Source organism: Pogoniulus pusillus, chromosome 9 (assembly GCF_015220805.1).
Source record: "Pogoniulus pusillus isolate bPogPus1 chromosome 9, bPogPus1.pri, whole genome shotgun sequence".
NCBI classification, from domain to species: Eukaryota; Metazoa; Chordata; class Aves; order Piciformes; family Lybiidae; genus Pogoniulus; species Pogoniulus pusillus.
In genome coordinates this window covers 26,831,745-26,843,967 of record NC_087272.1, presented here as the reverse complement: position 1 = coordinate 26,843,967, position 12,223 = coordinate 26,831,745, and the positions used below count along the sequence as shown (strand labels likewise).

The window sequence follows — 12,223 nt, the reverse complement described above, 5'->3', positions numbered from 1 at the left end:
TAGATGCAAAAAATGCCATCTTCCTCACCCATGCACAGATAGTTGAATTCCTAAGTCCTAGCTAAAAATTGCCCAAGAGAATCTATTATTCTTATCAAGATAGTAAAGTCATATCCCTCAAAATATTTTTACATACATTTAAGGAAAACATGACAGAAATCCATTGAAAGGGAAGCAAAAGAAGAAATTAATTCCTGCTTTCATGACCCTGAGCAAGGTACTGTTTAGGCCAAAGAAAGTGATACTGCTGGCATATGTGCTCACACTCATGTATGTATTCTGTGTCGCTTCTGAAACAAAAAGAGTACCAGAAGGTTCTAGGCTAATAAGCAGTAGTGAAATCAGGGAAGAGCCTGAACAATCCCATGGGAACAATTCTTAGTTGCTGCTGAATAGTTACACTGTGCACTTGTACCCAAAACCCCCAGCTCCCATTTAATTTGCCTCCTGGTATATCACTTGATTTTGTTCAAGAGGCATAGAGAAAGAGTAAAGTTGTGTGTTAACAGGTTATTTCACATTAGCAGAGAGGAGAAAGCATTCTTCCAAAAATAGCTTTAAGCCTATAATATCTATCCCATGGTACCTTTTTGAGCTGCCTTTGTATAGCAGTGGCATCACATCCAGTGACAGGCTGGGTGCACAGAGGGTTCCACTCAGTAGAATGCCATTACATCACAAGTGGCACAGGGCTGGGGGGAAGTGTTGACTGACAACCAGAAATGCGTTGCTAGGTTTATCCCCGGTACAGATACTCTTAACTCAATCTGTGTTTCTTGCTGCCAGCACAAATAACAAACTTGGAAGCCATTATTTTATCACACACATACATGCATAGCAAAGTAATCCTCCTACATTTTCCATCCATCTGAAAAGTCTGAACACCACTTCAGAAAACACCCCAGAAGAATGTAATTATTTGTTTCTACCAGTGCAGAATTACCAGAGTTACACATAGTAACTCTTGATAATTCCTTTGAAGAGGAGGAGACACTTCTCTGTCACAGATCACTGCTTCCCTTTGCAAGAGGGTCCTGTATTCATACAAGTCGACTTTGGGTGCCTGGCTCTAGCTCCAACCAATTTGAACAGTAGTTTGCTATTTAAATACCTTAAAGGAGCTGCTCCTTTAAGACTTCCCCCTCCCCCCTCATCTTACACTAAAACAGAGGCATTTTATTTCAAACCTTCCTACAAGTATCACTTAAGAACCAAGGAAACAGACTGGCGTATTGAAGTAATCATCAAACCTTGTGTTGTTTGCATCAAGTGTTTGGTTTACTTTTCTCTCTCGGAGTTGAGCATGCAACTGAAACCAACACTGCAGATGGGGAACACCAAAGAGACTGAACATGTTGTTCTAAGTGGGTCATTGCACTTCTTCTGTAGCTGTGATTTGCTGGATAAACCCCGAGCATGCAATGACCCAACTCATGCTTCCCCGGGTCAGTGCTCCAAACTGTAATGTGAAACATGCACAAATACTGACTGGCTTAAGACCTGCTAAAGGCTTTCCTTACACTACCACAGATTCATCTGTTATAGATAGGGGTATTTTCACATGTAACTGGAAATATTTGAACAGGTGAGAATCAACTCCCCCCTCCTCAAACCATAAAAGGGGACAAATGAATGTGCCCAGTATGTCTGAGGTAGTAGAGGGCAATACTTATCTGCCATGGAAGAGTTCTAGGAACTATTTATAGAATCACTTCTTGTGCTTCTGTAGTTATGTTCAAGGAACAAGGCACAATGCAGCACTACAAAGAATCTGAATCAGAAAATAGGAAAGCCACATGCTGTCACAATGACAGGGAAACATCGAGGTTACACAGAAAAACCCTTCTGCTAGCCACCAATCCATACCTATGCTCTAAAGCAAGCAGACTACTACTGAGGGGTGCAAAATGTTTGTATCTACTTTTTAAGTCAAAAGGACCTCCAAAATAGCGGCGAGAGAAAAAACCTGCCCTAAGCCTACATCAGCATCAGATAATAATTTCTCCTTACAACAGTTTTAATTACAAAACTGCCGAGTTTAAGCTGTTAGAGAAACAGACTTCAGTAGCACACAGCACAGATCAATGGCAGCATCCTGAAACCCTCTTCATTTTTTTGTCAACACATTCTTCCTTTATCTTTCCTCTGTGGTCATAGAGCAGATTTCAAGACAGGAATACGCCTTCTGCAACTTATTTGTACAACACTCATGATAAGAAGTCTTTGGTCCTTTAAGGTCTTAACTGCTTTAATAGAGAAAGGGTAAAAAAAAAGTCTCTAGATTGAAACTGTGTCACTTACAGACATACTCACAGGCACAGTCAGTTTTAAAGCACCATGCTCAGATACAGGAACAGCAGACGTTTCAGAAATACAGGTTACGTTAGTCTTTCAAATGCCTTCCAAAAAAAAAACCCTAAAACCAAAACCACACACACACAAAACACCCAAACTAAAACAAACAAAACAAAAGCTAAAGAAGCAAGCCTCACAAAATGAAGAAAGGCAGGGTCATTACTGCTGGAGAATGCACAGCCCATTTGGAACATCAAATACAAGCAAAGACTAGGGAGAGCTGTCCCAGGCCCTGGAAACAAGATAGCTGGCCTGTTTCAGGAGACAGCATTGTCAACCTTCTCCTTCCATCATACACACCTTGTGCTTCCAAGAACAATACCTCTCCTGGAAACCTTTAGAAAGGCCACTGTTAAAGTGAGACCAGGCTAGGAAGGCAAGAGAGCAAGATCAGTGGGAGAAGATGCAAAGTGCTGTGGTGAGCTCAGTAGAAGCCAAGCCATTTATGAAATTCTCCAAGCTCTGTGGTCCTATACTGCCTCCTTTGACAGGCAACATATCCTACTTTTCCCTCCTGTTTTACCACTCCATGTCAGCCCCAGATGCAAGAAGAATATTGAAGGAAAAGCAGCCAGCTATGGAAGCACAAAACATTCTACAACTGTAAAACACTGCAGTTCTGGTTTACTCCATTCCAGGTCCTGTGCTAAGGATCTTGCCTTAATATCATTCTGAGGTCTATCAAAAGCATTATCTGTGGCACCTTGATCATTGTTACTGAAAATCCAGAACTTCCAGAGATGTAAAAGGCCTCCTGAATCAAGCCACGCAATGTATGCTGGCAAGCAGCTCCCACAGCACTTGGCTGGTGTTGATCAGGAAGTCCTCACTTTAAGCTTTCTGATGTCCCCTCATTTGAGTGGACTTGGGAAATTTGTATCTAAGGTCTGGGAAGTACAAAACAGAAACTGCTAGAACTGGACAGAAAAGAAAAAAACTCAACCTTCAAGGAGACTTTTGGGGTTTTTTGCATTTCTGAATGTTTTTTTGTTTTGGTGGGTTTGTGGCTTTCTGGGGAGGGGAGAGGGCAGGTGATAGGGGGTGCAAAGGATTGGAAGTATGACGGTTTCCAGATCTTCATTTCCAGACAGATTTTTGTTAGAAGTTTACTCACATTTCAAAGCACTAGCTGTATAGGGCATGATTTACCTGTCTTCACACTGTAGAGAGGATTATCCTTTCAAAAGCTGGGGAGAATTACACTCATATTCTGGCTTGGATTTCTACAGTACTAGAAAAGCACAAGAGCAGAAGTTCCCAGCTATGGTATGAATTATATTAACTCCCTGCATGCTGGAGTGAAGCAATAATTGATGTATGAACAGTAGTTTTAAGACTTTTGTATAAACATGTATCTGACAGATTTCCCATCAATTGTTTTGGATCCACTAATTACATGTTGACAAAATTGAGAAGTTTGATCTTGTTAAGTTTCTGCTGGCTTGGTCCCTGCAGCAGCTGTATCCTTTCTCATGATACAGGCAGCTTTTGCCAATCTTTGCCTAAACCTGTGCATTTACTCCTACATTCACAGGAAAAAACAAGGAAAAAAAAACCTCCAAACAAGTAATATGTCCAATCATGACATGCTGTGAAATGCATAATTAATCACCTCCATTCACTATTATCTTTTGCTGTTAAACTAATTAATGGGTGTGGACGAGCTGGCAATGTCCTTTTAACAAGAAAGAAAGAAATAAAAATGGTAATGAGGAAAATACTTAAAGTATAAGCTATATTTAAGCATTACCCCTGAGTAACTACAGTGTGCGTCAGAACCACAAGATCCAGCTTTGTGGCTAGCTGCATTCTGAAGCTGCTAATCTCTGGCTCAGGGCCCACCTTATACTTAAAACAGAATACCATATTTGTCTTTCAGCTGTTGCAATTTGTCATGACCCAATAAACACAGCTAACTCTTCCACAGCAACTGCTGTTAAAATGCTAAACTCAAGGCACGAGGCAAAAGAAAAATAGATGCTGAATACAGTACTTTATAGAACACAAGATGATGATTGTGTATTAAAAGACATTCTGATGCCTGCTTCATAAACTCTCAGAAGGTCTGGCACTACAGGTGACTATGGCCTTTGCTGTGAACTTACGTATGAATTCTCATCTCTTGGGAAACCATAAAATAGATCAAGGTGTTGATCTAAAGGTTTGACACATGTATTGGAGGAATCCTGGAAACTTAGAAAAAATCATGTATTCTTTCAGACTTAACAGACTTTTTTTCCTTCTGTTTAAGCTTCCCAGGTAGAGATTTTGGATCAGTAAACCCAAATATACTAAAGGTATATTTCCTCTCATGTACATCAATGCACACAAACAGACAGAGAACTGTTAATTGAAAAAAATCTGTCAACTTCAGTAATACAGAAGCAGCCACCATGGACCTTATAGTTTCCACTTGCCTACATGCCTCCAAAACACTGCAGCAAGCCACTGGGAAACACCAGCTTCACACTCTCAATGGAGTCACACTGTTAGAGTATAATTGTATAGTGGCGTGTTGCTCTGCTAAATCAGAAGAGTTCTATTTTACAGCAGAGGATAAAGACATGGACTAGAAAGAGCTGTTTAGAATGAAAACTGGGAGAAACTTCACAAGCTTCAGACAGGGAGGACAACTTTTCCTCCTACATTACTTCTGTCTTCCATCAAGGTACCTTGTAGATAGTAGTAGCATGCTCATACTTTTATTATCTGTTATTTCCAATGGAAGGCATTTTTAGCAAGTCAAAAGTAGGATAATAATTTAAAAGTTACAGGCAGGAAAAGAAAGAACAACAAAAATCTGCTTTAAAGACCTTCTCAAAGAAGGCTAAAGCTTACACCAGGAACAAAGTATGAATCACAATCACAAACACATAAGCATTTTATTCTTCATCCAAAAAAAAAAAAATCTAATAACAATCACAATACACAACTGTTCTTTTTTTGCCAGCTCACTTCAGATCTTTTTCCAGATGCAGACTTTCACTGACAAAAATAAACTAGAAGAAGGGAGAAAAAAAAAAAACCCACACCCACGTAAGTGTTTCCATGGGGAGAGACATACTTACACTATACACAGGATCTTGAGTGGAACAGTTTTTCCACTCCAGGAAAAAAAAAAAAAGGCTCTCTCTTATCATCCAGTAATGACTGGGAGGAAAGTTAATCTCTTCAAAAAGCAGCTTTTCCTAAAGTAGCATTATCACTACCTCCTGCCTGATAGCTTTCTCTAGTCACATAAATTATACTATGGATCTGTTCTTAGTCTTGGACTGCACAAAATTCCCTGAAATTGTCATGCCAAGTGCTACTAAATAAAATCAACTTCTTCTCCAGTAGCAACACATGTGATCTTCATACAAACATTTTCTTGCCTGTAATTTACTTGATTAATTAAGAAGCAGGGAGAAAGAAAAAGATAATTCTGCAGGGCTTGTAGTCACTCCACATTAAACTACAATAGCAGGGACATACCACAGCATTCTGCACCAGTTTTAGTCACTGAATAGTGTGGATATAGTAGTGCATATCTCATGACTGAGGCTTGGATAGCAATGACAAAAAGCATGCTCCAAAAACTAAGGATGCAATGCCTATGCAAGATGTACACATTTATTTTGCCCTGCACAAATAACCCTCCAGTTTTTATCCCCCACACACAGGAAAAGCATAGCAATAGTTGATACTCTATAGTCTCTGCCCTGCCAAGAGAGTCTAGGGTGGAGAAACTACCCCAGCTATTCCAAACTGTCTCAGGCAAAGAGTCACACAGACACCAGATAGCAGTCCCTGTTGTTTCTACCAGGGCCCACAGGCAAGTCAGCAACATCTGCTGGTAAGCAGCATATGGGGCAATAAGCTGTCAGAACACACATCAGTGCCCATTTATAGCTTCCACTAGAAAAAAGCTCATTTGTAAGAATCAGCAGCACCCATTCATAATAATGGTTAACATTCACATTTTACTCCTGTGGCTTAAAAAGAATAGGAACTAAGTCTCTTGATACCACTTGATCTCTTCACCATCCATTTAACAAACATGCTAAGCTTCCCTCCAGAACTGAGAAGGAAGTTCAGGCTTCCAGGTAGCAAAAAAAAGCAAAACGTATACAATCATGGATTAAATTGAGAATTAGAACTAGTTATTAGAGAAATACAAGTAAGACTTCTTTTTACTAGAGGCTATACTGGGAATCTAAAGAGTTACATTATGGTTCTTGTACATCCATGCCATTACATAATTCAGTATTTTAACTGATCTATAATACATATTATGAAAAAGAGTTTGCTACTCTTAACAATTTGCATGATTTATTCAGGTAATGTTAAATGGCAAGCACAGAGAGACAACAACAACCTTATACTGTGCAAAAATTCACGTGTGTTGCCAGCATGTTAATTTATGAAGCATAGTGGACTTATCTGCTGGCACAGAGCCTTGACAGCTTCATTTCAAGTTTGGTCTTTTGGAATGGGCTTATTCCATTTCCAGTGCCAAAATGGGCTTTAACTGTAAACCAGATAAAGCATCAGCTTGCCAAATTTAAGGGTGATGTTTGACTGCAGCTATTAAAGGGAGCAGAACTACTGATCAGTGAATGATCTGAAAAGTAACTCACAGTTAGCTTCAAGGTTCTTTGACAGAACTTCTACAGGTTGTCAGAAGGGCAAGCCATTTTTCATACGTAACAGGAAAGCACATCCCCTCAGAAAATAGTAAACTCTCATAAAACTAATTAAGCATGGAATCTGAGACACATGGCAGCCAAGCACAAAATTTGAGACATACTTTGCTGAAACATGAGCTGACATGACACCAGGCTTACAAAGAAACCACTAAGGGACAACAAACTTCTTCCCTAGTCTATACCTAACTTCTGCAAAATAGGCAAAGGCACAGGATAAATACCGTGAAAGGACGAACACTTCACGTAACCAATGCACTAACCGGAATCTTAGCAGCACAGAAAGAAGTCAGTACCTGCTTACGTACTCAGCACTTGTGAGGCCACACCTCAACTACTGCATTCAGTTCTTCACCCCTCACTATTGAGAGGATATTGAGGTGCTGCAGCATGTCCAGAGAAGGGCAATGAGGCTCAGAAGAGCCTGGATCATGTGACCTACACGGAGCATCTGAGGGAGCTGGTGTTGTTCAGTCTGGAGAAGTGGAGGCTGGCAGAAGACCTTATGGCTCTATACAGCTACCTGAAGGAAGGTTGGAGCAAGGAGGAGGCCAGCCTCTTCTCAGTGACAAGCAACAGGACTAGAGGAAATGGTTTCAAGCTGTGCCGAGGGAGGTTTAGAATGGGTAACAGGAAATACTTCTTCACTGAAAGGATTCTCAAACATTACTCTGGCCAGAGCAGTGGTGGAGTCACCATCCCTGGAGATGTTCAAGCAGTGTGTGGACCTGGCACTTTGTCCCGGGTTTGGGCTGATCCCTCCCCCGGGAAGAAAATTCACAACACAAACCCCCCTCCTCTTTTGAAAGTCAGGGAAAGATGAAATTGTATTTTCTTATAGTATAAGTATAACAATGTAAAGAGAAATAATAACTAGAGAAGGAAGGAAGGGAAAAAAAAACAACCAACAATACAATAACCTTAAGGGAGATGGGGAGGGGTCAAGCGGCGGCAAAGCAGCAGAAGCAGCAGTAGCCAAAACAGCAGCCGGGGAAGATAGGCGAAGCTGCAGCAGCAGAAGCCAGCGGGAGAAGGGGCAGAACAAGCTGTGCTTCTAGACATTAAGTTCTTGATGCTCCAATGAAATGATATTAATTTATCTATTGTTGCCATTTATGTGGCCTATCCCTGCAATGTTCGTCTCTCCCCTATGTCTGAGCTAGAGGATCAGCTCAAACGGCCACACACTTAGGGACATGGTTTAGTGTTGACCCTTCAGTGCTGGGATGAAGGTTGGACTGGATGATCTTTGAAGTCTCTAACTGGACATATTCTGTGATATGTCAATTTTCAAACTAGTCACAGACATGAGTTTTTGCAATAAAAGTGAACTGATCTTCAATGCTCTCATGGGACTTGATCATCTCACGCTACTCAATATGCTCTTGAGGTTATTTTGAAACACTGGCCATTATTTTGTATATGTCCCAACTCTTTTTTGGCATTTTTAAGAAATCAAAATAGAAACAAGAAAAAACAGTGCACAAATTTCAGATAAAATAGAAGCTAAAAAAAATTGCTTTCCACTTACTTGCTTGTAATTTAGATCAGAACTTCAACATAGGCTTTGAGAGGCTCTAAAACATCTACTCCCTGATTTCTAAGTCTTAAGTTTCTGCAGTTTTCTCAGAACAAATTAATCACCCTTGAAAGAGTAATGGGAAGGAGGGAAAGAAAAAAAAAGGACATTCCTGACTTCCTGAGCCTGCAGGCAGAAAATTTAAGAAGATGCTTATCAGTTGCAGGAAAAAGTACCAGAGCTATGTGAAAAGGATAATGGAAAAGTTCAAAATGAAAAGGCAGTTGATCCAAATCATTCCTTAAAAACAACTACAAAGCTGAGGCAAGTGGGGAGGAGTCTTAGGAATGTCCTTCTCCAACTCACAGGAATTTCCAGTCTAGAAATCTCAAACATGTGGGAGAGGGGTGCAGTACCAGAGTCCTACTCCTCATTGCCAGGTGCATGAGAAGAATACCAGAGCTGCTTGTCATACCATCTAGGAAGAGGAGAGAGGATTTCTCCTTTACCAGGAAAAACTAAGGGTACTGCTAATTTACAAGACATCCACTAACCAAAAACTGATATGAAAAGTTGACCAAGTTACTAAGCATTACTTCTCCCTGACCATACAATTAGGGAAAATTTCAAATTGTAAACACATAACTTTTATCTTATTGCTTTGGATAACTGTTTCAGAATAAGATGATTTCCCATATACCCTTGTGTTTTGGAGTAGAAAACAGACTGTGCAGTAAGGAATGCTTTGGCCTTTCACCTCTAGAGACAGTTTAAGTACATGCTGTTCCACATGTAATTTTCCAGCTCCATTTGCTATCCCAGGCTCTCTAATCTTCACAAACAGTGGCCTAGTACAGCATAGTTTATCATGACACAGGCTAAGCACCAAATGGCTCTAAATGCATGCTTTGGAGAGGTTTTCTTGTTTCTGTCTCTACCGGGGCTTAATCTAGTTCTGCAGGCTGCAGCAGAGCACTCCAGGAGTTTCCAGAAATATGAACTGGTTTTGAACATTTGCTACTTGCAACTTACTTTTCAACTCTTCATCTGACAAACTGTCACAAAAATAACATTTCCTTCATCAAGCCACAGACATACTGAAAGTGAAAATGAGAAACTGACATCCAAAGGTATTCTGATGTGAGTTAGGAAGCATGCTTTTCACTAATGCCAGCAGAAAGTGATGCCAGGCCACAGGCACAGGAGTTTCACTGTCCAAAGTTAGTGAGTTGGAATGGTATGCAACAATGAATTTGTGCACCATGCTGCTACTCTGATGCCTTAACTGGCTCCCATTCCAGTGGGTAGAGCAGGATTGTACTTTCAGATTGCATTGCATGGAAAGATGACCTTTGGCACAAAAATCAAATGAAATCCCAATCTAGAGAGTAAGAGCCTGCCTCAAACAGGAGGCTACTTTATACATAAATGCATAGCTCAGCCATTTAGAGGATGCATGTTTTCAGATAAATGGCAACACCAATGATCTTATAGTACAACAACAAAAACTCTAAAGTTAATTGGTTTCTTATATAGAAGCTTCAACCACACAAGGGAAAAACAAACAAACAAAGCACACCAAAAACATTTAAAATATCACACTGCTACATATTTACAGCAGTCCACTTTCACAGGAAGAATTACCACAGCATAGACCTAAAGCTCAACCAGCAACGCATTAATAAAACAGGATCTAGCAATTGCCGTCTGTAATAACAGCACCTTGGAGAGCAAGTCACCCTCAGTAAAACAGACAGGAAACAAAAAATATTCATCTTTGACCTAGAGCTCAGTCTCACAGAAGCATGACTTCCACTGAAATGAACAGCAATCACCTCTGCCTAGAAACAATTAAAAAGAAAATGCAAATTTCACATAACCATGTTCTTGCATTCCCAGCTACAAATCAAAAGACATTACAGTAGTCAATAGGAAAAAAAAAAACCAAAACAGAATAGGAGGGGAGGGCAAAAAGGGTATCAAACATGAAGGAGTTTTCACTCAAAGAAAAAGATATCAAAGAGGAAGTGAAAAGGTAAGCAACTGAAGTACTACTTAGTGATAAATTCTGATCTTGAGCACACAGTGTAATCTGGCAGGATGAACCACATAGAGTGTCAATATACTGAAGGCATTAAGTTGAATCAACCTCAAAAGAGAACAGATCACAGACAGATCACAGCACATACACAACTCACAAGCAAAAAGTTGTTTTTTTTCTGAGCTTCAAAACATACATAACATTTAACCACAGGTGAGGTACCTTTGACCCAAATGCCTACTTGCTTGCTTTATTTGTGCCTAGAATTCCTTCACAGGGATCCCTAATGTAAGCTGTGCACCCACAAGTTCATGACAACTATCACACTGCAAGCTCTCTGTCATACAGATACATTTTCTGATAGTTTGAGTTATCACTCTATTTTACTTCAGAGTGAGAAATATCATGCAATAATAGAGGAAATCTTACAAGAGCCTCCAATGGACACTATTAACAAGCCACAAGTGAAGGACAAATAGAAATGTTTAAAAAAAAATAATAAAAACAACCCTTAAAAAGCCCAGCAAACTACCACTAAAACTCACAGTATCTTACTGAGAACTCTAAGTATACAGATACTTTAACCATAGATACTTTAACTGCAGTTCAAGCACTGAAAAGGTGGAAGTCAATTTTATACTGAAAAATAAAGATTAATCAATTACACATAATGAATTATTTGAATGGCATGAACCTATATTTTATTCTACCATCTCACAGTTTTATTCTTGTCCATCAGAGACTCTTCTAAGCATGCTACAGCAAATAAGAAAGGAAATGTGCACAGAGTGAATAGAATTGGGCAAATCCTCTTTTGGAAAGAAAGGAGAAAAAAAACCCAACAGAACAAAAACAACAATAAAACCCAAATGGAAAAATAAACAAAGGAACAAAAGCACACATAACTGCCATCATAAGGACAAAACACTCAAATACACCAACTAGAAACTTTCCTCAAAAGGTATTACACTAAAATGTATATCCTCATCAGATTTTTTTCTTTCCAAGCTCTAACTGACTTGCTGTTGACTCTAAGGGGAGGAAAAAGGATTCAAAAATTAAAACAACAAAAAAAATTAAACCCAAAAATATCCAAACAAAATCAGAAAATAATAACCCCACCACACTGCCAGATGAGAGCTGCAGATACTGTCCTAGAACAGGTTAAACACTGGGTAAAGAGATGTTTAAAGAACATTACCTATACACATATTACCTCTGTTAATATCGCATACAAGGATAGATCTGTAACATCAGATAAGAAAGCAAGTGAACATCTGCACCTTCATTGAAAAATTCTTCATGCCCTTTTGAACAAAATACAGAGGATACAGAAGTCAGAATAAGGCTGGTATAAGAAAGACAAAAGGAATGCAATGTATTCAGTAACATGAACAACTGGCAGAAGGTATCTGCAACTACCTTTTAAAAAGCTAGGACTCCTACAAAGAGGCATCATCAACTAATGCTGGATTTCTCTCCCTCAGTATAAGAAAAATGCATGACATCAGTTTGGATTTTTCAAGCCACTAGAGCTGGTGCATGCCATGGTCTCAAGTGACTGTAGCTGAAAAATTCAGCTGAAGGGCTGGAAGGACTCTTGCACTAAACTGCAATACCCTA

The 12,223-nt window shown here is 39.6% G+C and overlaps 1 protein-coding gene across 3 annotated transcripts in view; it reads right to left on the bottom strand.

Moving 5' to 3' along the window:
- Window positions 1–12,223, bottom strand: part of CFAP96 (cilia and flagella associated protein 96) — a 101,582-nt gene that overhangs the window by 30,038 nt on the left and 59,321 nt on the right. The gene's annotated exons all lie outside the window — the stretch shown is intronic.